We start from the raw sequence: 26,093 nt of genomic DNA, 5'->3' as shown, positions 1-26,093 counted from the left end.
ACGCCCTGCCTTCTTTGAATCCCTTATGCCATTCAAAAAACTGATGCTCGATTCATGCAAGATGGTCCAAAAACAGTCCGAAGCATTCCATATGTTTATGTAACATTTTTCCCAAGTTTAAAACAGGGTTTTATTACATATCGTTCTTCTAAAATGTACTCACGTCTATTGCATTTTTGTAAATTCACCAGCTGTGACAATCACGGTGTATTCTAATTACTGCTGTAACTGTTCATTTGAACTTGAAATCATAAAAATTGGCCAGTCATCTGATAACATGCATAGCAATGAAATACTGAATGTTCAAGTGTCTACAACTATTTAAAAAAAAACTTTATAAAAAGTCTGAAAACTTATTGAAAGCACCTCGTATAATCAACGATTCATTCGTTCATTTATTATACTATATGCTAAGAAGATTTTCAACTATCGATGTATCAATTCTACTGACCATATATCAATATTAAATGGATTTCCACTATACAGAAGAGACCCACATTCAATAAAAATTCATCGGAGTAGACCAATATGAGTTGGTATCATCTTTCAATTCTTAGATAATGCCAACCAATGTGTCGAACAATATTGCACGTACTTCATGCTTTTGTCCTATTTAAGCCAATTCTTGCTTGTGAACGGTAATACATACGCGTTGTTTGCGTTTACTTGCGTAAGGTGTACTACAGGATAGCCAAGGCTAACACAACGTTTGAACGTCTCCGAACTCTTGTGTGGTAGCGTAGAGGAATTCGACTGTAGATCAAATTTCAAGTTTATAGAACTTGGAAGATATATGCCAAGCATGTCAAGAAACTGAAACATTTCCAGATGACCTGCCTCTGCAGACTATTGAAAATCAAGCGGCAAGACAAGATACAATGCATAGAGGTTTAAGCCCGGTCAAACTTCCCGTTAGTAGACATTCTTGCAGCAGTGCCATTTTCGTTGGACAGGTCGTATATTCCGCATGCCTAACGTAAGGCTCTCAAAACGGCTCTTTTATGGCGAGCCGCCCAAAAGAAAAAGAACTGTTGTTTTAAGGTGTTCTACATAAAGTTTTAGTTAATTGTTGGAACTTTGTGATTTCATAGAAAATTATCTCAAATGTTTTACTGTATTTGATCCCAAAATCCGACATATCATAATCATTACCTTAATATGTTTCAAAAGTGCTGCTGAAATTAATAAATATATTTTAAAAGCGATCTCCAAACCCGTAGAATAATTGCTTGTCAACTTCGCAAGTGATGAACGAACATGTGTTCTGGATCAAGTTTTTGGTAAGTTTTAACTAGATCTATGTAATGATTATCTATGATGTCTTTGCGGAATTAATACAGTGTTTAGATGACCGAAGTCTATCACTGGTAATGAGAGAAGCCCTGGACGACGGCTGCAAAGCATTAAACATATTGAGAGAGCATTATTTATCGAAAGGATAACCCAGAAAGAAAAACCCATGACTTTTAGCCAATTCAAGGTAGCACTCAGAAGTTACGAAGAAACTGAAAAAAATGATCACAGAAAAAAACGAATCCCCGAATGTCATGAAATTTAAAAATACACACATAAAAGTACCAAAATCGAATTATACCCATGCCAGGAATAAAAAACGCAACTTTACCAAAAGCAATTTTTTTCCTAAGAAAAGTACAAAAATTATTTGCTATAATTGTGGACGACCTAATCACAAGAGTTTCCAATGTAGATACAGGACTCAAAATGGCGACTGTTAGCGAACATACATTTTTATATTCGTGTACATTTGATGCTTCAACAAACAATTATAATTTTCTTGTCGATTGTGGGGCCACGGCACATGTGATTATAAAGGTATCTGATTTTATCAATTTTGATCCCAACTTTAAGCCACAAAATCATTTTGTAGAACTAGCTGACGGGAGTCGAGTCAATGATATCTTTTTTAAAAGAGGCAATGCGAAAATCTCGCTAAAGAACAATAAAGGTGAACTGTTTCTGTATTCTAGAAAACGCTCTTCTAATCCCAAAATTTAAACAAAATATATTTTCTATACAAGCTGCCACAAAACAAGGTGCAAATATAAACTTTAGTCCCAATAAATCAAAACTGGTATACCCGAATGGAACTGTATTCGACACGGTAAGAATATTTTGTTCTGTGGAACTGTCTACTACAAACAAGTCACCTCCCAGGACTTGTGTGTAACAGCGAACCATCTGAAACTGTTCTGAAACTCAAAATGGCTTACACTTCTAGAGTCGGTATGCAAATCAAATGTGTTTTCTTACTAAAGACGATCTGATCTAAGGGAAAAAAAATTAAAAATGAATGAAACTTGTGCTGATTGTAAATTTGGATATAGAGGGGTAAAAAAGTAGTGTGATGGAGGGTAGATTTTTTTCTATCAGACGACGTCCCGTAATGAAATGCATTATGTGATTTTGAAACACTTCAAAGCAATTGGCTAATTGTTTAGCCCATGTGATACAATCAAGGCCATATAAAGCTACTGGGAGAAGATAAATTCAATAAGTTTTTACTTTAACGGTTATTGGCATTCATTTTAGAATGTTGCTGTTTTTGTGGAAAACCGCCCAACCCAGCCATATTCTATGTTTCCATGTGTTTTAATGTTGCCTGTTTTGACACAAGCGACTAATAATAAATATGAAAAAAAATAATGATATAACTACTAATATTACTTCTACTCCGTTCAGTCTCAAGGGACAATGGTCACCCGTGTGAGGGTAGTTGCGCATGTAATTCTTAGGCAAGGGTTGTGCAATCCCAAGCGACACCACTCCTGAATCGGCACTGCGTGAGTCTAGTAAGAATGAGAAGCCCAAACCTGACCGGAGACAATGTAGAGATAAGCACACAGCACATGCAGCACCTGGAATTCCTAAATGGTCACCCAATTTATAACTGACTATATGACGGGAACTGGTGTGTCAACGTGATTATGCCGTACTAATACTAATAATAATATCAATTGTAAGAAGCTGTTATCATATTCATTGTGTTTCGCTTCACTCCATCTCGAAGTCCATCGTCCAACAGTGTCCAAGGCATCCCTCAGGTTCGCATCGGAGAACACCTCGCTTTGGGGACAGTCTGCGATGAGGTGTGCGATAGTCTGCACGTCAGCACCACAGAGGCGTCAAGCGTATTGTACGCAACCCCATTAGTGCAAGTTGTTAGGTATTTTAGAAACCATCCCTCACACCCTATTGAGTGCTAGCCACTCTTTCCGGAGGAGTTCAGAACCTGCTGGGAAGTCTTCTTTAGGGGCTGGAAGAGTCTCGTTGTTGTTCTTGTCTTTGACTAACTTATTCCACCGACGCAAGCCACATACGAAATCTTCCCACGACGTCCAGATGAATCTTTTGAAATACCGATTACTGCACTATATTCATCTCGAAACACAAAAAATAACATATCAACTAAGAGACCAGAGTACCGCTGTGAACCAGAGGGCTAGAGAATGGTTCCATTCTACTGACAAATATTCTTTAATTATTTAATGGTCTTCTTTAGGGGATGGAAGAATCTCGTTATTTTAGTCTCTTCTCAGAAATAAGGAAACGAACCGACCATTTAACTATTTAACATCACATGGTCTGTAATACTAGTTAGGAACTAACCATGTCTACATTCGCTCGGCTATCAGCTGCATTATCTCATTATTATCAAAATCAAATGCAAGTCAGCCCCGGGAACAAAATACCACAGAAACTCTAAGAAGGCTCCACTTCACACATACAATATAATACATATAATATTTATTATAAAACTGAATAAATAGCTTAAAGACTGGGGTCAACACAGTTCTAAGAATATCTCAATAAGAGACCAGGGTACCGCTGCGAACCAGAGGGCTAAAGAATGGTTTCTTTCTACTGACAAAGATGTAGTTATTTAACGTTGATAGAATCAGATTAGCATTTCTCATATGTATTAGTATGTCAGAGATTATCTTCTACGTTTGCATGCATTATTATTTTTAATTGTAATTAATTGTTGATTGATTGAAATCAAAAACAAGAATACCTAAGGCTCTAAGAATGTATAGCAAGGTTAAAAGACAAGAAAATATACTTAATAGTACATGGACATGATATACTGACTTCATTTATAATAAGAATTATATAATATATATATATACATAGTATATAATAAGAATTATATAATATGTATGCATATTATATAATAAGAATTATATAATATATATACATATTATATAATAAGAATTATATAATATATATACATATTATATAATAAGAATTATATAATATATATATATATTATATAATAAGAATTATATACTATATATACATATTATATAATAAGAATTGTATACTATATATTGTATAATAAGAAGTATATAATATATTATATAATAAGAATTATATAATATATATACATATTATATAATAAGAATTATATACTATATATATTATATAATAAGAATTATATAATATATATACATATTATATAATAAGGATTATATAATATATATATTATATAGTAAGAACTATATAATATATATATATTATATAATAAGAATTATATAATATATATTATATAATAAGAATTATATAATATATTATATACTCAGAATTATATAATATATATTATATAATAAGAATTATATAATAGATATTATATAATAAGAATTATATAATATATATACATAGTATATAATAAGAAATATATAATATATATACATATTATATAATAAGAATTATATAATATATATTGTATAATAAGAATTATATAATATATTATATAATAAGATTTATATAATATATATAATTTATAATAAGAAATATATAATATATATATTATATAATAAGAAACATAATATATATATACATATTATATAATAAGAAATATATAATATATATATACATATATAATACGAATTATATAATATATATATATTATATAATAAGATTTATACAATATATATATTATATAAGATTTATATAATATATATTATATAATAAGAATTATATAATATATATTATATAATAAGAATTATATAATATATATTATATAATAAGAAATATATAATATATATATTATATAATAAGAATTATATACTATATATATATTATATAAGAATTATATACTATATATACATATTATATAATAAGAAATATATAATATATATACATATTATATAATAAGAATTATATAATATATATTATATAATAAATTTATATAATATATATATTATATAATAAGAATTATATAATATATATTATATAATAAGATTTATATAATATATATATTATATAATAAGAAATATATAAGAATATATATTTAATAATACATGTACATGATATAGATACTGACTTCATTCATAATAACAATATATATATATATATATATTATATAATAAGAATTATATAATATATATTATATATAATAAGAATTATATAAAAAAACATATTTCATAATACCTGTACATAATATACTGACTTAATTTATAATAAGAATTATATAATATATAGTTACTGACTTAATGCTATATAATGTCACTTTTCTCTCTCTCTCATATATATATATATATATATATATATATATATATATATATATTTATATATATAGAGGTATGGTGTAAGATTTATGGATGGATCGCTACAAATTAAATGCACAAATCGAGATGATATACTCTGCCAGTTGATAAGTCAGGTAAGTATACAATTACCTATCTAAATATATTTACATGAAATAAGTTTTTATGAACAAGCGAAATATACAAAAACAAACCATTATAGAGATTCTTCCGATTAGCCAACATGGCCGACTGACGATGACGTCACGTAATAATTTTAAATTGCGAAATGGATATAAGAACGAAATTCGTTTTAATAGTTTTTGACGCAAAAATAAAAACAACTTTTCAGCATTTTTTTCTTTTCCAGACAAGTTTTTTCACCCGAAATCATGTGCATTTACCAAGAATTTGAATAAAAGTAAAATAATAGCAATCGAAAAGTTCCGTATTTTCACGCAAAAACTATTAAAATTAATAAAATAGATAATACCGGCTTTTTGCGTCTTAAAATAGTTATTTTGAAATAATTACACTTTTGTTTCTTATTTCATTTGCTTTTATTTTATATAGTCTTCTTTCTGAAGTTAAAGAAAAGGAAGTTGCAACAAATTTCCTTAAGAAAATAACTGCTATTCTAAATAAATAAATAAAAATTAAAAATAAAATAATTTCTCCAAAATTTTAATTTATAAAAATAATCTCATGATGAAGCCATTTAATAAAAACATGTACAGCTTCCTTTTCCTTTGCTGCTTTGTTTTCTTTTATTCAAATTATCGTTAAACGGGAAAGATATCGGCAAAAAGATGTCTGAAAAAGAGAAGACGCAAAAAAAGTAGATAAGAGAAAAATCCAATTTGTCCTCGACGGTCGTACATCTAAACGATATGATATAAATACAGGAGTACCTCAGGGGTCTATCCTTGGACTTTTATTATTCCTAATATTCATAAATGACCTGATTGATGAAATTGTTTCTGAGATGGGTATATTTGCTGATGACACCACACCCTATAACAGGCATGACGGGAAAACAAATGAACACATATCTAAGGGAATGGCAGAAACACTTGAGGAAGACCTCCAATCTATAGTGGAATCGGGACAAAAATGGATGGTGACATTCAATGCTGCTAAGACTAAGCTTGTTTCCTTCAATAATTACAAGAAACCTTCTCTACCACGAATAGCAATGTTCACAGACATTACTGAAAGTACTTCTTTTAAACTCCTCGGCCTAACATTCACAGGAAACATGAGTTGGAACAGATACATTGAGAGCATTGCTAAGGTCGCTGCGAAGAAGGTAGGTTCTCTCTACCGTGCTAGAAAACTACTTACGCCTGAAAGTACCCTGCACCTCTATAAAGCCCCTATTCGTTCATGTATGGAGTATTGTTGTCACATTTGGGCTGGTGAATCTGCTACTAGTCTTTCATTCCTGGACAGGGTTAAAAAAAAAAGAGTCCTCAATCTGATAGGTCCGTAACTGACATCTAAGCTTCAGCCTCTGTCCCATCGACGAAATGTTGCGTCTCTGTGCCTGTTCTATGAGTATTTTAATGGTGATTGTTTTGACGAACTACAAGCCCTTGTATCTCCACGACGTAAATACCCCCGACAAACCTGACAAGCAGCTAAATCCCACCCCTACACAGTAGAGATCCCTAGGTGTAAGAAAGCCTTCTACTTCAATAGTTTCTTCTCTAGAACTGTTAGACATTGAAATTCCCTTCCGGGATTCTGCTTCCCCAACTGTTCGGACATGTTTGTTTTTGTAAGATGCTCCAGGTTGTGTTCTATTGTATCTTAGCTATTAGATGTGGTCAAATGAGAAGGCGCGATTTAGTAGCTATTTTTAGCTCCCTGACAACACAAAAACACGTGGTCGGAAAAATACCGGTAACTCGGTCTGGTAGGGTTAAATGAGCCTTTCGTTCTTCTAAGATAGCTGAAATATAGATTAGGAAATTACCATATTTGAAATTTCCATTCATGGAATTTCCCTAACCCTACAGGCAGAAGGTTGATCAGAGTTGTGTCTGGTGTAAAGTTTTCTAATTATCGCTAAATCGCGGCCTCAAGGAGTCAAATAACACAAGACTTTAAAGTAAAGATTATAAATTATAGACTATTAGCTATGTGCATGAACGTACTCTAGAAGTTTACATCACATTCCTGAAAGGAAATAATGCTCCTAAATAGCCATCAGCTAACACGTAAGCAAATAATTTTTTGCAAGCAGAAGGTATAAAAGTAGTACCAAAAAATGTCACTAGGTTTTGCAAAATCAAAAGTGAAACTGACCGTCCATCTATAACCAAATTTCTCATGACATGTAAGATGTTTAACTTACTTTTATTGCATACAAAAGTAAAGTGACGAATACAATATTGATTTCTAACAAAAATCCTGCTAAATTTGCACCATCAGCTGCACTGAAATAATTTAAATATTTTAAAATAATAATCTAATTGGATATTAAATGTTATAAAATGCATTTAAAGGTTATTGTTTTATCACAATTATATATATATATATATATATATATATATATATATATATATATATATATATATATATATACAAATGTAATTCTTGGTACGTTATAAGTGAATAAAACCATATTTCTACGTTACCAATTTATTTGAAATTTTCAGACAACCCATCTTTAGCGTCGATGGATGTTTTTATGTTATTAAAATAAATTTACGTCGCGAATTATTAAAATATTAAATAAAATAAATATATTTTCGTAACCGTTAGTGCGAACCTGTTTTGTTGATAAAACTGAACTTCCGGTTCGATTCATTTCACAGCCACAAATTGACGAAACGAAGTAGATTTCATTTTCTGTTTACTCGATAAGTAAAAAAAAAAAAACAACATAATTCATTTGTTTATCTTCCAAATTTTTTAATTTAAACATTTTTTCTTTATTATATCAGGCAAAAAAAAAGTTTGTCGCTTGCTTTTTGAGTTTTTTTTTCGATATAAGATTGGTTGGTAAAAGTACAGGTTTTTTACGGATTGGTAACTTGCTTAAATAATATTTGGTGCTAATGCAAAGAGTGGTCCGATCTATTTTTTAAATCGGATTTCCAGGTTTAATTAAAGTTTTATTATATGTTTTTTTTCAATTGAAAGGTTAAAATACAGATTAGGTACAAAACACCCTCCCCTCCCTATGTTAAGAATGGCTTTTTAAATAATAACTTTATTATTTCAACACGGATCACTCTCTGCATGAGTACTGTACTTTCACCTAACAATTTAATAAACAAAACATGGTACTTATGCAGAGAAAGTACCATAATAATAGAATAATAACGTTATTTAGAAAGCCATTCTTAACATGGGGAGGACGTTTTGTTACTATTCTATACTTTCACCTAACAATTTAATAAACAAAAGATGGTACTTATGCAGAAAAGGTACCGTGCTGAAATAACGCTATTAAGAAAGGCTGTCTTAACATGGGAAAGGGAGAGTGTTCTGTAATTATTTTATATTTTCACCTAACAATTTAATAAACAAAAGATAGTACTTATGCAGAGAAGGTACCGTGCTGAAATAATACCGTTATTTAGAAAGCTATTCTTAACATGGGGAGGGAGTTTTGCATCTATTCTAGACTTTCACCTAACAATTTAATAAACAAAAATAGATAGTACGTATGCATAGAAAATACCGTGCTGAAATAATGTTATTTAGAAAGACATTCTTAACATGGGATGGTATTTTGTAACTATTCTGTCCTTTCACCTAACAATTTAAAAACAAAACATGGTACTTATGCAGAGAAGCTACCCCACTGAAATAATGACGTTATTATTTAGAAAGCCATTCTTAACATGGGGATACGGGTGTTTTGTAACTATTCTGGACTTTCACCTTACAATTTAATAAACAAAAGTTAAACTTAAGCAGACAAGGAACAGTACTGAATCATTAACATTATTTAGAAAGCCATTCTTACCATGGGGATGGAGGATGTTTTCTAACTAATCTGTACTTTCGGTGCTAATGCAGAGAGTGATCTGCGCTATTTTTTAAATCGCATTTCTACGTTTAATTAAAGTTTTATGATATGTTTTTTATTCAATTATAAGGTTAAAGTACAGAATAGGTACAAAACCCCCTCCCCATGTTAAGAATGGCTTTTTAAATAATAACGTTATTATTTCAGCACGGATCACTCTCTGCATGAATACCGATTAATGTTTTGTTCTTTGCTTTTTTTACCGTATTTTTTTTGTTTTCTTTTCAAGAAAACCTTTTTTAACAAAAATTGAAAGTACACGTTTTTTCTTTTTTTTACAGAAGTTGTTTTTTCGTAAGAAAATATGAATGCTTTTTCTTTATTAAAGAAATTGGGTACTCGTGCACTTATTGATCCGTGCTAAAATAATAAAGTTATTATTTAAAAAGCTATTCTTAACATTGCGAGAAGAGGGTGTTTTGTAACTATTCTGGACTTTGCACGCGTCATAAACAAATCTACGCGCATAACAAAGATGGCCGCCAAAGAATACAATGCATAAAACAACTATCTATATCTCGATAACTACTTATTTCTGCAAAATTTCAATGCGATTTCTGTATTCAGCATAGTCGGAAACCTTAAAAAGTCGTCATTTAAAAGAAAATTGTGGAGGTGGACCTAATCTAAAAAAAATACCAAAAAAACACAAAAATTTAATTAAGCTTGGAAATACGATTTAAAAAAATAGCGCGGATCAGTAAGTGCATTAGCACCTATTAATCAACTCACGTGACCTTATTGCCAAATAAGTTCCGGCTACAATGTTGAACGCGCCGTTCACATTGTTTTTTTTTTTCGAGTTAAATTCAACTTTCACAATATCTTTTTATTTTTTTATAATTTCACAATATCCTTTTTTAATGATAAATTGTTAGTTAAAAAAGCACAGAATAGTTACAAAACACCATCCCCTCTCTATGGTAAGAATGGCTGAAAAAGAATTAGGTACTCCTGTAGAGAGTGATCCGTGTTGAAATAATAACGTTATTATTTAAAAAGCCATTCTTAACATGGGGAGGGGAGGGTGTTTTGTATCTATTCTGTACTTTAACCTTACAATTGAATAAAAAAACATATCATAAAACTTGGAAATTCGATTTAAAAAATAGCGCGGATTAGTAAGTTCATTAGCACCAGAAATTGTTAGGTGAAATACAGAAAGGTTTCTACCAAGAAAACCATTTTTTTTTTTGCTATTCTTACCAAGGGGAGGGGATGATGTTTTGTCACTATTCTGTGCTTTCAACTAACAATTTATTAAAAAAACAAAAGGTAAATTTTTACATTAGGTCCACCTCCACAATTTTTAACATGGGTAGATTGGGGGTGTTTATTCTGAAAGCCGTTCTTAACATGGGAGAATGGTGGCATTTATTTCAAAAGCCGTTTTTAAAAGACGAAAGACAGGTAAAAGGTTAAAACATGTGGTTAGGCATGGGTGTTGTTTATTCCGAAAGTCGTTCTTAATATGGGGTGGTTGGGAGTGTTTATTCATGGCTGTCAGTGAATTATAGTGCATAGTACAGGTCTTTATATCTCGAAAACTAATGGCCTCTGCAAATTTTTAATGAGATTTTCTTATTCAGCATAGTCGAAAATTGTGGAGGTGGACCTAATGTAAAAAAAAATACCCTCCCCCAAAAAAAAGATATTGTGAAATTTTAATTTAAGCGCGGTAGCAAAAATAAAACTGGCCAGAAAAATACACCTTTGGGTTTGTACTTGCACAAAGACTTGAAGAAGTTGTCAACAAAAACAAATATATAACAAGTAAATATTTTCAAAGGCAAGATAAGTTACTTTTCTACCTAATTGGATAATTTTTAGTGTTTTTATTGGGTTTGTACTACTGTACATATAGATTCGAAAAAGCTGTCAAAAAATAAATGTATAACAAATATTATCAAAGGCAACATATGTTACTTTATTACCGAAATGGATAATTTTTTTTGTTTTTTTAATGCAAAATTTTTATTCGGCTCAAAAAACACAGCGTTTACTGTTATAGTTAAAAATTACAAATGGCGGCAGACTGTGTTAACACATTAGGTTTGGGAAAACGAGTTAAAACTAAAAAACTATACAAAATACTGTTAAAAACCACTGAATACATGTCTGCCTATGTCACAGTAACATATATTGAGTGAGTTCCTGACAGTATTTTTATAGTTTTTTAGTTTTAACTCATTTTCCCACAGTTAATGTGTTCAACAGTCTGCCGCCATCTGTATTTTTTAAATATAGTGATAAACACTACATTTTTTCAAACCGATTAAACATTTTACACTAAATAAAAACACTAAAATCTTATCCAGTTTGGTAGAAAAGTAACTTATCTTGCCTTTGATAACATTTATTTGTTATATTTATTTTTCAACAACTTTTTCGTTTCTGTATTTAGTAATACAACCCCGTTTTATTTACTATAACGTTTAGTCGGCTCGAAGAACAGTGTTTATCGGTGTATTTGAAAAATACAAACGGTAATGGACACTGTTGATGATGTTAAGTTTGAGAAAATGATTTAAAACTAAAAAACTGATATAATGGACTGATCCAACACCCCTGAAATGAATGGACTGTTACGTCTATAAAAAGACAAGCAAACTCTCCTCACGTGGGAGACAGAATTTAGTACTAAGCTGTCAATGGACGCTTAGAAATGTGTGTACCTTTTTACCTAAATAAACCCTTTCTGTACAACCCCAGTAATGACTTGTTATTCATATAATCTACGATAAAACAACTAGCGACGAAGAATTCGAACGAAACTCACTAAAAAAAACAAAGCGAAGGAAAAAGCACACAAGAAGATTAACGAGCAGAAAACAAAAGAAATCCAAAGAAGGAAGAAGAAAAAAAAAAAACTTCGACAGAGCCAACATTTAAAAAGTAAGTGTTTCAGTCTGTTACGGCCCTAAAAAAAAGAGAAATTGACATTTTGAAGCGAACATTTGTTTGAAAAGAACATTTAAAAAAAAAAGAAGTGTCCATTTCAAGTTTTATTCGGCTGGAAGTATTTTTTCTCTTCGGAAGGACATTGAATTTATAGGACATTTGAGTTAATCTTTCGTTTAATTGTGTGGTTTTGTAAAAAAAAAAAAAAAAAAAATTTAACATGGAGCAATTAGCGGAATTCACTAGAACTATGCAATCGGCATTGTTTGCAATACAAAAGCAAATGGAATTACTTCAGCAACAACAATTGAAGCAAAGCGAAATACTACAGAGTATTTTAACGCAGCAGAAAGACTGTCGTTTCACTCCTGAAGGAATAGCAAATTTTTTATCCGAATTTGTATACGAGCCGACAAATGGGTTAACTTTTCCGGCATATTTTCGGAGATACGAAAATATTTTTGCTAAGAGATGTCAGTCTTGGACAGACGAAGAGAAGATTATCCTTCTTCTTCAAAAACTTGGATTTCAGGAAAATACAAAGTATACTAATTTTATCCTGCCAAAGAAACCTGAAGAGATTTCTTTTAGTGAAACAATAAAAAATATTGTCAAACATTTTCAGTGAACGAGATAGTCTATTCTATACACGTTATAAATGTTTAAATATCACGAAGCAGGAGGACGAAGATTTTATTACTTATGCAGGGAAAGTGAATGCTCATTGTGAATCCTTTAAATTAAAAGACCTCAGAGGATATGTTTAAAAGTCTAATCTTTGTGCAAGGTTTAACAGCCTCTAAAGATAAGGATATTCGTTCAAGGATATTATCCATTATGAACCAAGACACAGAAATAACGTGACAAAAAGTTACGGAAGAGTGTCAGAAACTGCTAAATATAAAGCAGGGCAATACAAGCATCGAAGGAAAAAATTTTGAAGAAAAAAATATGGAAAAAAAAATGGAAAGGGTGATGAAATGTGCACACGAAAAATCCTGTAAGACATGTGGGGGAAAAAACCACTTCACTAAAGATTGTTACTTTAAATACAAAATATGTAACAAATGTAATAAAAGGCCATAAATCAACGGTATGCAGGAAAGGAAAATACCGAAAAGCAGAAATAAAGACCATTGGTTCTAAAAATGAGTCTAGGTGTGATAAAAGAAAATATATTGAAATTAAAATTAATGGCTGTAATGTGAACTGTCTTCTAGATACGGGAAGCGACATAAGTATAATTGACGAAGTAACTTGGAAGAAAATTGGGTTTCCAAAGTTACAAAATACAAAAAAAATTGTCAGAAGTGTGTCTGGAAATAAACTAAAATTTAAGGGTTAATTTTTTACCAATGTGTCTCTAAAGGAGAATGCTGTGAAAACCAAGTTATGTCGTACCGGGGAAAAATTCTAATTTGTTCGGTATAGACTTAATGATTCTTTTTAATTTATGGGGAAACCCCATAAGCTCATTTTGAAATAAAGTAAGTCTGGCGGGTTTAGAAAATTCCAAACTACCAGGAAAGTTTATTGACGAATTAAAAAAAGACTTTAAAGAGGTATTCTCTGAAGGTTTGGGTTGCTGCACGAAAACGGAGGTGAAATTTGAACTAAAGGACGAAGCTAAACCAGTTTTCAAACCCAAAAGAAAGGTTCCATATTCAGCATTAGAAACTATAGAGAAAGAATTAAAGAGACTTCAAGATATTGGAGTAATAGAAAAAGTGGACTACTCTGAATGGGCTTCACCCACGGTTTACGTTAAGAAGAAAAATAATAAAATCAGGGTATGCGCGGACTTTTCGACAGGTCTAAATGATTGTCTCAAGGAGCATAACTACCCGCTTCCTACCCCAGAGGAAATTTTTTCGAAGTTAAGCGGAGGAAAAATTTTTACAAAAATTTATTTGTCTGAAGCGTATTGGCAAGTAAAAGTCCAGGAAGATTGTGCTAAGTACCTGACATTAAATACCCATAAAGGACTATTTTCACTAAAACGTTTGCCTTTTGGTTTAAAAGTAGCCCCAAATTTGTTCCAGCAAATTATGGATACAATGCTAGCAGGTTTGGATTTTGCTATGGCTTATCTAGATGACATCCTTATAAGAAGTAAAAATGTGGAAGAGCATAAAATCCACATTGGCAAAGTATTCGAGAGAATATCAAACTATGGATTGAAAGTGGCTCTCGAAAAATGTAATTTTGGGATGGACAAAATTGAATATTTGGGACAAGTGATTGATCGAAATGGTAGAAAACCTAATCCTAATAGGAGTGAAGCAATCAAAAACATGCCTAGACCAGAAAATATAGTGCAGCTACAGTCATTTTTGGGACTAGCTAATTATTATAATTCTTATATTCCAGATATGCATGAACTAAGAGCACCTTTAAACGAATTATTGAAAAAGAATAAAAAATGTCTCTGGACAAAAGAATGTGATGAAGCATTCCTAAAGCTTAAAAAATGTCTGTTATCGGATTTAGCACTAGCTCACTACGATCCGAAAAAAGAATTAATTGTAGCAGCAGATGCGAGCGGATACGGTTTAGGTGCTGTGCTACTACACACTCAAAAATGGATCGACTAAACCAATTATTCATGCCTCAAGGGTTTTGCTACCCGCAGAAAAAAATTATAGTCAGATAGAAAAAGGTCTGGCAATTGTATACGCCATGAGGAAATTTCATAGGTTCATCCATGGAAGATTTTTTATCTTGGAAACGGACCACAAACTTTTGTTATCGATTTTTGGTTCCAAAAAAGGAGTTCCTACTCATACGGCTAATAGGTTACAAAGATGGAGCATGATTCTGTTAAACTACAATTTTAAAATGAAACACCTAGCACCCAGCAAAATTGCACATGCAGATGGTTTGTCCAGGTTAATCCCAAATAAAAGTGAATTACTTGAAAAAACTGTTATAGCTGCACTAAAAGAAGAAAATGAACTAACAGATATATTAATAAATACTGTTAGGGAACTTCCGGTAACACTTGAGGAAATAAAGAAAGCAGCAAGAACAGATGAATACATTAACAAGATAAAAAAACAAGTGGGACAAAAAGAAAAGAAGAGGAAAGGATTAACAGTTTTTCCATTTTCAAAGTGCGATGAAACTCTAATGTACGCAGATAGAGTGGTAGTACCTCAAGTATTACAGAAGAGAATTTTAAAAGAATTCCACATGGGACATCCTGGAATCTCCAGAATGAAAGCACTAATGAGAGCATATACGTACTGGCCTGGAATGGATCAGGACATAGAAAAAATGATAAAATTATGTAAGGGTTGCCAACTAGCAGCAAAAGCGCCGCCCACTAAGACGCAACCTTGGCCTAAAACAGATATACCATGGACGCGGATCCATATAGATTACACAGGACCTCTAAAAGGATATTATTACCTGGTAATAGTAGATAACATGTCGAAATGGCCAGAAATTTTTAAATTCAAACATCCTACAGCGGCAAACACAATAAAGGCGTTGGACGAGGTATTTGGGCGTTTTGGCGTACCAAAAACAATTGTTAGTGATAATGGCACCATGTTCAAAGGTCAAGAATTTAAGATCTACTGTGAGTCACTGGCCATAGAGCATATCACAACACCAAATTTTAGCCCTCGATCTAACGGACAAGCTGAAAGATTTGTCGATACTTTTAAACGAGCGTTAAAAAAGAACGATAACATCGACACTGAAGAAAAAAGTCTTCAGAAATTTTTAGCAGTGTACAGGATAACGCCTAATCCGAATACAAATGCAAATTTATCCCCAGCGGAAATAATGTTTGCCAGAAAAGTGCGCTCTGTGTTCGACCGGTTAATTCCGAGTAAAAAAGTTTAAAAAAAGTGTAAAAGATAATGTACGATACAAGATATATAAGGACGGGAATAAAGTTTTTTTCAACAATTATCGGGCAGGGAAGAGTTTTTGGGAAGAAGGCATAATCTCAAAAAGAATTGGAAGAATGGTCTACATTATAAAAGGTCAGACATTTTCCCACAAAAAACATATAAACCAACTCAGACCCCGATATATTGAAATAGTTAAAAACAATGAAATACCGATGGAAGTACTGTATGACATTTTTCACATAGAGCCTCCAAAAAAGGAAGCACCAGTAACTGAAAATACAAGTCACTCTCCAAAATCAAGAAATTCGCAAACGCAAATTTTAAGAAGTGAAAGAAAAAGAAAAAGAACTGAAGTTTTTGGACAAAGTCAAAAAAGAAAAAAATGGTGAAGCGAAATTCTAGGGAAGAATTTAGCTTGGGAGGAAGGTGATATAATGGACTGATCCAACACCCCTGAAATGAATGGACTGTTACGTCTATAAAAAGACAAGCAAACTCTCCTCACGTGGGAGACAGAATTTAGTACTAAGCTGTCAATGGACGCTTAGAAATGTGTGTACCTTTTTACCTAAATAAACCCTTTCTGTACAACCCCAGTAATGACTTGTTATTCATATAATCTACGATATAACAAAAACTATACAAAATACTATAAGAAACCCACCGAATATGTCAGCCTATGTCGCAATAACATATAATCAGTAAGTGTCTGACATTGTTTTGTATAGTTTTTAACTTATTTTCCCAAACTTAACGTATTCAACATAGTCCGCGACCATTCGTCTTTTTCAAATACATAGATAAACACTGTGTTTTTTAAGCCGATTAAACATTTTACATTGAATAAAAACACTAAAAAATTATCCAGTTAGATAGAAACATAATTTACCTTACCTTTGCTTTCATTTATTCGTTTTTGAACAACTTTTTCGAATCTGTGTATAGTAACATCCCCCCTTACCCAAATATTAATTAAAAACTCACATTTTTTAATACAATAAAAAAGAAAACTATTTAGCGTTTCAATGGTTTAGCAACTTTCGGCTTAATCCACTGAATGTTGGTCGAGCCCAAGCCATGATTGATGGTAACTCCCGAGGATTTGGATCCAATTCTGCAAGAGTACCATATTTTTTTCATTTTCGCCTTTTTTTCTTTTTAACTTTTTGGAGTGGATTGTTGTACTAAGAATATAAGAAACATGCATTTCCTCTTTTTATTAGAATTTTCCATTACACGAATTGAGTCACAGCAACGCGTGGCAGGGTACAGCTAGTATATATATATATATATATATATAACATGACAAAGAGAAGTGAAATGTTAAACTTCAGCCTCTGTCACATCGACGAAATGATGCATCCCTCTGCCTGTTCTACAAGTACTTTAACAGTGAATGCTCTGACGAACTGCAAGCACTTGTGCCCCCTCGACGTAAATACCCCCGACAACCCCGACAGGCAGCTAAATCCCACCCCTTCACAGTAGGGATCCCTAGATGCAAGAGAACCTTCTAATCCAGTAGTTTCTTCCCCAGTATAGCTAAACTTTGGAATTCCTTTCCGGGTCCCTGCTTCCCCGACTATACTGACATGCAGAAGTTCAAGTTCAACATGAACCGACATCTTCTTACACAGTACCCTGGATTCTTGTGTCCCTGATAGTAACCCCCTACAGCAAAGTGGCAATGTGCTTTGTTTGGGGTGAAAATGTAAAAAAAAAAAAACGAATAGACGAATCACTAGGTAGCAAGTGCCACCTAAAACATAAACCCAGTTTTGAAAACGAAAAATGGAGAAAACGAAATTTTATAACCTGAAACAAGAATATAAGTTTTAGTCATTTATGCAAATGTGTGAAGAAAGTTGAGTTCGCCATAAAACTTAGAAATTTGTAAATCAATCTGTTCATAGTGTAAATGTGCATGTGTAAGTAATATATGTATGAGTATATGACATGGCATGTGTGTTGGTTTACTTTGCTATATTTAAGAGTCAAAACTTATTAAGTAATATATTATTAATATTGATTAGCATTTATTTTGAAATCATTAATTTTTATGAATTAATAAATATTAAATGAATTTTTGTGATGAAAATTTAGTAAATTGCATTTCTCTCCTTGTCATTGGTTGTATTTTCTATTTTCAGGTAGATCAAATCTGTTTTAGTAAAACGGACGCGAGCCGAGTGCCGTGCTAAAAGGTGACATTTTAAATATTCATATTTATATTCTGAAAATCGAACTCCGCATTAAAATTTATCTCTACATTAAAATCCATTTCTACATTCAAAATCGATCTCTACATTAAAGTCGATTTCTACATTAAAATCGATTTCTACAATAAAATCAAGCTCTATATTTAATATCGACCTCTAAATTAAAATCGATTACTCTACTAAAATTAATCACTGCATTAAAATCGACAACATTAAATCGATCATTACATTAAAATCGATCATTACATTATAATCGATCATAACATTGGAATCGATTTATATATTAAAATTAATCTCAACATCAAATTGATGTCTAACATTAAAATCGCCAAAAATATTCGAACTTTACATTAAAATTGATCTTTAATTTAAAATTGATCTCTGCATTCAAAATTGATCTCATCATTAAATTTGATCTCTAAATTCAAAATCGATCTCGACATTAAAATTGATCCCTGCATTCAAAATCGGTCATACATTAAAGGTGACCTCTACATTAAAAATCCATCTCTACATTAAAATTGATCTCTACATCTAAAATCGACCTTTCCATTAAAATTGATCTCTGCATTCAAAATCGATTTCTACATTCAAAATCGACCTCTACATTAAAATGGATCTGTACATTCAAAACATATCTCTACATTAAAATTGATCTCTACATTCAAAATCTCTACATTAAAAGTGATCTCTAATTTCAAAATCGATCAATCGATCACTACATTAAAACTGATCTCTAAATTCAAAATCGATCTCTATATTAAAATTGATCACTGCATTCAAAATAGGTATCTACATTAAATGTGATCTCTACATTCAAAATCGATCTTTCATTAAAATTAATCTCTAATTTCAAAATCGATCACTATATTAAAATTGATCTCTAAATTTAAAATCGATCTCTACATTAAAATTGATTTCTGCATTTAAAATCGATCTCTACATTAAAATTGATCTCTATATTCAAAAATCGATCTCTACATTAAAATTGATCCCTGCATTCAAAATCGATCTCTAAATTAAAATTGATCTCTGCATTCAAAATCGATCTCAAATTCTAACACACCCTTGATAACATTTTCTTTTACAGTTGGAGATGTAAACCTTCAACTTATTTTCTTAATTTACGCATTTCTCTACACCTATTAGTTGTCTTGTTTTGTACTGATCCAGCGGAGGTCTGGATAGTGCTTTCTCTCCTCAGTCCCTCTAATTCCAATCTCTTACATTCTCTTTGCAAAGTTTTTAGTTGTTATTATTATTATTATTATTATTATTTCAGGAATACGAATGTACGAAAGAACGTCAAAATGGTTAAAAACAAAGAACACAGATTGCCTTTGTTGATGAAGAAAGATATATACTAAATAAAGCCTATTCGATCGAATAAAAACAGATTAAAATTACTTTGTCATTTCTTCTGTTTTATGTATTTTATTGTTTTATTTACTTTTCCTTAAAAATAACCGTGAGTAGACACGAAAAATATTTCAATTTAAATTGAGAGTGCTCAATACAATTGTAGAGCTCTGTAGTAAGTTTGGTGAACATATCTTGGCACGCATGCTAAACAAATTTATTTTGTAATTGCTTAATATACGTGTAAAGCTCTATAGTAAGTTTTGGATTTATGCTAGACAAATGATGTGTAAGACTTCTCAATACATTAGTAGACCTAAGTCGAACATTTGGATACAAGATATGGCATTTCAGATACATAAATTTACTTGGACAGGCCTCAATCCATTAGTAGAGCTAAATATAATGTATGGAGAACACACACATACACGCACGCACGCACGCACACACACACACACATATATATATATATATATATATATATATATATATATATATATATATATAATCGAGATAAGACACTGATTAGAAATCAGATAAAAGATCCTAATAAATATTACTTGAAGTAATACTTCCAGGGCGATCCTAGCCAAAAAGGAGAAGCTCGATATTTAAGCATAGAGCAATATATAAGTTTAGTGGTTATGTTTAAATTCTGAAAAAACAAATATATATATATATATATATATATATATATGGCAATGCAGATACAAAAATATACTTTGTCATTGCTCAATACATTAGTAGACCAAAACATCAAATTTAGGAAACATATATGGCAATTCAGCTATACATGTATAACTCTGCAATATATTTTGAAAACATAAATACCAATACATAAGTATTGATATATATAGTAAGATTTCAAAATATATATGGCAATTAGTCAAAACACGTTTCCTATTTATGTGTATATATTTTAGGCCTCTATAGCAACTTTTCAAAATATATTTCGAAATTATGCTAGACAAATTGTCTTTGAGAGTGCTCAATTAAAAGTAAAGCTCTGTAAAAAAAAGTTTTAAAACATATTTGGCAATTCTGTTTTACAAATTTACTTTAACAGTGCTCAGTTCTTAAGTAAAGCGACATAGTAAGTTCAGCAACTCTGTGACTGCTCAATACATAAGTAGAGTTCTGTAGTAGATTTAGAGTATGTGTATCACTTTATCCTGATTGTATATTTGTCTTTTTGTGTTTCAATCTGTAGGGCAATAACTTGGACACATTTTACTTTGGACAGATCCATTGAGGCCAACCAATGATACCCTGTTTTATTTTTGCATTTAACAAAACTCTGCTGAATAAAACTCGTCCTTCTTGGTCCACTCTCAGGATTTCATAAAAAAAAAGGTGAAGTATTGAAAAAAAAAAAATGCAAAAACATACTGTATATATCTTCATTTTGATAACACAAAAAACATCTGTAAGAAATTGATAAAAGAATGCAAAAAGCAATAAAATACAACTTTGTTCTTTTGGAATCTGAATTCAGTAGTTACTTCCCCTACTGAAATTCCCCCACACTTCAAAAAATACTTCCCAATGCAACGCTTTCCAGAGCAATTACAGTGTCAGACTTAGTAATTGAATGACTCTGTAAACTAAAAAATATTTAAAACATTTTAAGCAAAATCACAAACATTGATTAATGTTAACCCCTCCCCCAACATGGCATTAGTATTGTGCACATCTGATAGGCCCTAAACTGGCATCTAAACTTCAGCCTCTGTCCCATCGTCGAAACGTTGCATCCCTCTGCCTGTTCTACAAGTATTATAATGGTGAATGCTCTGAAGAACTGCAACCACTTGTGCCCCCACGACGTGAACACCCTCGACAGACCCGACAAGCTGCAAAATCCCACCCCCACACTGTAGAGATCCCTAGATGTAAAAGATCTTTCTACTCCAGTAGTTTCTTCCCCAGAACTGCTAGACTTTGGAATTCCATTCCAGGTAACTGCTTCCCCAACTGTACTGACATGCATAAGTTCAAGTGCAACGTGAACCAACATCTAGCTGCCCTAATCCCTACATAGTACCCCAGTAGATGTTTCCCCTGATAGTAGCCCCCTACACCAAAGTGGCAATGTGCCTTGTTTGGGGTGAAAATGTAATTAAAAAAAAAAAACAACAGATTAGAAATAAAAACTCTATAAAGTAAGACATAATTACAAATGTGTATAAAGAAATAAAAAATAATCGACCAAACAGTGGATTATGTTTTTCTGGTGTTCAATTAAATGTGGGTAGGCATACCGCCTGGATAAATTTCAAAGCTAAGTGATAAACTTAATATTGTCGTTTTTAGGAGTAATTCAGATATATCTCATAACTTTTATTAAATATATGTATATGTGTAGATGTCATGTGTGATCATCCCTTTGTATATTCCCTATAGAAAAGAATCTACATAAAATCTAAAAGTGTATTTTTATGTAAAATTAACCAGCTAAAACAATGCTTGTATCCCTGATATACTAAGTGTGCTTAAATGGAGTTTATGAAGACATTACTCCTAAAAACATGCAATATTTCTTACTAGCATGTAATTCAAATAATAGATATTAAATTTCTGTAGAAATTTAATTATCTCCCCTCTCTGTCATTATCACTCTGATTTTATCTCTCAAGTTAATTGTTTATCCCCTTGCCCCTCTCTTTATCTCTCTGATTATATACATATCAATATGGATAAATATGCACACACACACACACACACACACACATACATACGTACGTATTTTTCGTCAAAGTGACTACACACACCAGGTTAATTTGTTCGCCTGTGTCTCTTGAGAGTCCCTGATAAATGCAAGTGTGATGTGTCCCTCTTCTTAAGAGCTGTTATACTGTGACAGTTCACACCAAAATATTTTGTAAGTTGGTTTTTAGGATTTTAAATGAATTTATAAGGATGAATTCCACAAATCTAATGCTGTGCATTTACTGCCTAAGAATTCAATGCAACATCTCTTGTAATTTAAAGTTAGAAATTTCAAGTTGAATACATATTTAAATCTTTTGGGTGATAATCACTGCTACCAACATCCCTTATGTTTTGAACTTAGAAATTGCAACTTGAATAAAAGTTCACATCTCTTGGTTGATGAACTCATTCTTCACGGCTACCTACATCCTCATGTTCTGAACTAAGAATTTCAAGTTTTATACACGTTCACATCTCTTGGTCTATAAGCCTTTTATTCACGGCTACCTACATCCTTGTGTTCTGAACTAAGAATTTCAACTTGAATACATGTTAGCATATTTTAGTTGATAAACTTATTCTTCACGGCTACCTACATCCTCATGTTTTGAACTAAGAATTTTCAACTTGAATACACGTTCACATCTCTTAGTTTATAAACACATTCTTCACGGCTACCTACATCCTCGTGTTTTAAACTTAGTATTTTCAACTTGAATACATGTTCACATCTCTTGGTCGATAAGCGTATTATCCACGGCTACCTATATCCTTGAGTTTTGAACTTTGAATTTTCAACTTGAGTGCCAGTTCACATCTCTTGGTCGATAAACGTATTCTTCGCGGCTACCTACATTCGTGTGTTTTAAACTTAGAAGTATCCACTTGAATACACGTTTAGATCTCTTGGTTGGTGAACTTATACTTCACGGCTACCTACATCCTCTTTTTTTTTTTAACTAAGAAGTTAAACTTGAGTACATGTTCACATCTCTTGGTCGATAAGTTTAAACCTTGTGTTTTGAACTTAGAATTTTTAACTTGAATACATGTTCACATCTCTTGGTCGATAAGCGTATTATTCACGGCTACCTACATCCTTGTGTTTATTTTTTGTTTTTTATTTATTTATTTATTCATTCATTTATTTAGGTTTTATTTATTTATTCATTCATTTATTTGTTTATTTTTTATTTATTCATTTATTTATTTTTTGTTTATTTATTTTTTTATTTATTCATTTATTTATTTATTCATTTATTTATTTATTTATTTATTCATTCATTTATTTATTTATTTTTCATTTATTCATTTATTTATTTGTTTGTTTATTTATTTATTTTTGTTTATTCATTTATTTATTTATTTATTTGTTTGTTTATTTATTCATTTATTGCGCTGACGAACTTAGTAGATCATTCGTATAAGAGAGAATATTTAATATAAATCGGAAGTTTTCTTCAGTAAAGTAGAAATCAGTTTAACGTTAATGGTTACACATTTTTCAATTAGACAGCGTTTGAAATACATAAAACTATAATTTGGTTTTAATAAAATCTTAAACATAACCAGATTCTGGTTTAAACATTTTTATTTTTTCTAAAAAGATGATGTAGTGTCTATTCTTACTCATACGGCATAATCACGTTGACACGCCAGTTCCCGTCAGATCACCGAAGTTAAGCAACGTTGAGCCTAGTTATTACTAAAATGGGTGACCAATTTGGGAATTCCAGGCGCTGTATGTAGGAAGACGTCGACATCGCCCTGCAAGAGTCGCAAAACCTAACGTCAGCATCTTAATTTACTCAGAAGCTTCGAGAGGTTATTTTTGGAAAATAAATGCGACTGGAGACCGCTTTTGAATTTCATAATCCCATAAAACTTCCTCGTTTTGAGGTAGACAGTTAAACCCGAATAGGGTTAGTGCCGGCAGACACATATTCTTACTCAGAGTTAGTTGTAGTTTTTTAGGATATTTGGTAGGTGTGTCAGAAATTTCGTGAAAAATATTGAATAATTCCACCCCTGTCTTTCCAAACTTATAACTCCTCGAAAAATGTAATTCTAGCCTTAATTCTTTTTTCAATTAAAGGAGCAAGGACCAAGGTTTCATTAAAAAAAAAAAAGCAAAAACAAAAATAAAAACAAACAACGTGTTTTAAAAAAAAAAAGCTTTTAAACTCCGGACTTTACAGGTAAATTTATAAAAAAACACTACTTTTTGTTTTAAATTTGAAGATATTATTTATTGATGTTCTATCTTCAATTTGTGATATATAACACTTTGGTGAGTAAATTAATTATTTACTTTTTAATAGACATTTACAAAATTGGAGGCGTGAATTAATTTGACACCCTGTCTTTCCAAGCTTATAACTACTCGAAAAATGTAATTCAAGCCCTAATTTTTTTTTCAATTAAAGGAGCAAGGACCAAGGTTTCATTAAAAAAACAAAAACAAAAACAAAACAACGTGATTTGTTAACAAAAAAGGTTTTAAACTTCGGACTTTACACGTAAATTTCTAAAAAAACACTACTTTTTTTGTTTTTAAATTTGAATATATTATTTATTGATCTTTTATTTTAATTTGTGATATATAAAACTTTGGTGAGTAAATTAATTATTTACTTTTAAATAGACATTTGAAAATGGGCGGAGGCGTGAATTTAAAAAAAAAGTTTGTCTAAAATATTATATTCAGTTTATTGGAAAGAGCATAAAATTTCACATTGATCCTGAAAATATCGTAAAAATAGAATCAATAGAAAAAACTTTGATAGATTTTTAAAGTTTAAAAATTGAAAAATACTGAACTCGTAAAATCAATTAATTCCATAACTGTTTTTAAAAAAATAAAAAATTAATATTTCTATTACTTTTTATCCAACTTTAATAGTTTATTTTGGAAGTATAATCCATAAAGAAAATAAACATCCCACTTTTAAAAGAGAATTACGAGTTTTTTTTTTAAATATTTTATTCGCAGTTTCGTGTTAGGGGTGTCAAAAATTCCTACAAAAATTCTGATACACCTAGCTATTTAGTAGAATTAGTGAAACTTTTCTACATCTTTTTTTTTTTTTTTTAACTTCGTTTAAATGCGTTCAGCTACAAATTAACCGTAATTTTCTAACAGAAAGAACCAGAGTAATACAGATGTTCAAGGGAGGTAAAAACATGTTACAAGAATCATCTTCTCTTAAATAAGACGCAATACAGAATTGAAATATCGCAATCAATATAAGTACTGATCAAGGGTTGTAACTCTAATTCGTATTGACAGAATTATGTCCCCTTTTAAACCAGACTAAGAGTTAAAATAAAAGGAAAACAAAATGAAAGAATATCGATTGATTAAAAAAATTCTCATATTTCACAAATTCTAGAAAATATACTCCAGATCTCCCCTAGCACTATGAAAGAACGTCACCGGCAAATATCT

At 31.2% G+C, this 26,093-nt stretch overlaps 1 long non-coding RNA gene and 1 pseudogene across 2 annotated transcripts in view; both read left to right on the top strand.

Annotated features, from left to right (window-relative positions):
- LOC145256267 (uncharacterized) overlaps positions 1-19,988 on the top strand; it is a 43,673-nt gene extending 23,685 nt beyond the window's left edge. For both annotated transcript variants that reach the window (XR_013863949.1, XR_013863948.1), the window contains 3 exons: positions 5,600-5,683; positions 18,506-18,559; positions 19,857-19,988. This is a non-coding gene — a long non-coding RNA (uncharacterized LOC145256267). The remainder of the gene's footprint in view (positions 1-5,599; positions 5,684-18,505; positions 18,560-19,856) is intronic.
- Positions 19,989-24,274: 4,286 nt separating this feature from the next.
- On the top strand, positions 24,275-24,393 carry LOC145256711 (5S ribosomal RNA; annotated as a pseudogene).
- The last annotated feature ends 1,700 nt before the right edge of the window (positions 24,394-26,093 follow it).

Source organism: Euprymna scolopes, chromosome 32, assembly GCF_053919585.1.
Source record: "Euprymna scolopes isolate OS-2025 chromosome 32, ASM5391958v1, whole genome shotgun sequence".
NCBI classification, from domain to species: Eukaryota; Metazoa; Mollusca; class Cephalopoda; order Sepiida; family Sepiolidae; genus Euprymna; species Euprymna scolopes.
This window is presented reverse-complemented; position numbering and strand designations above follow the sequence as displayed.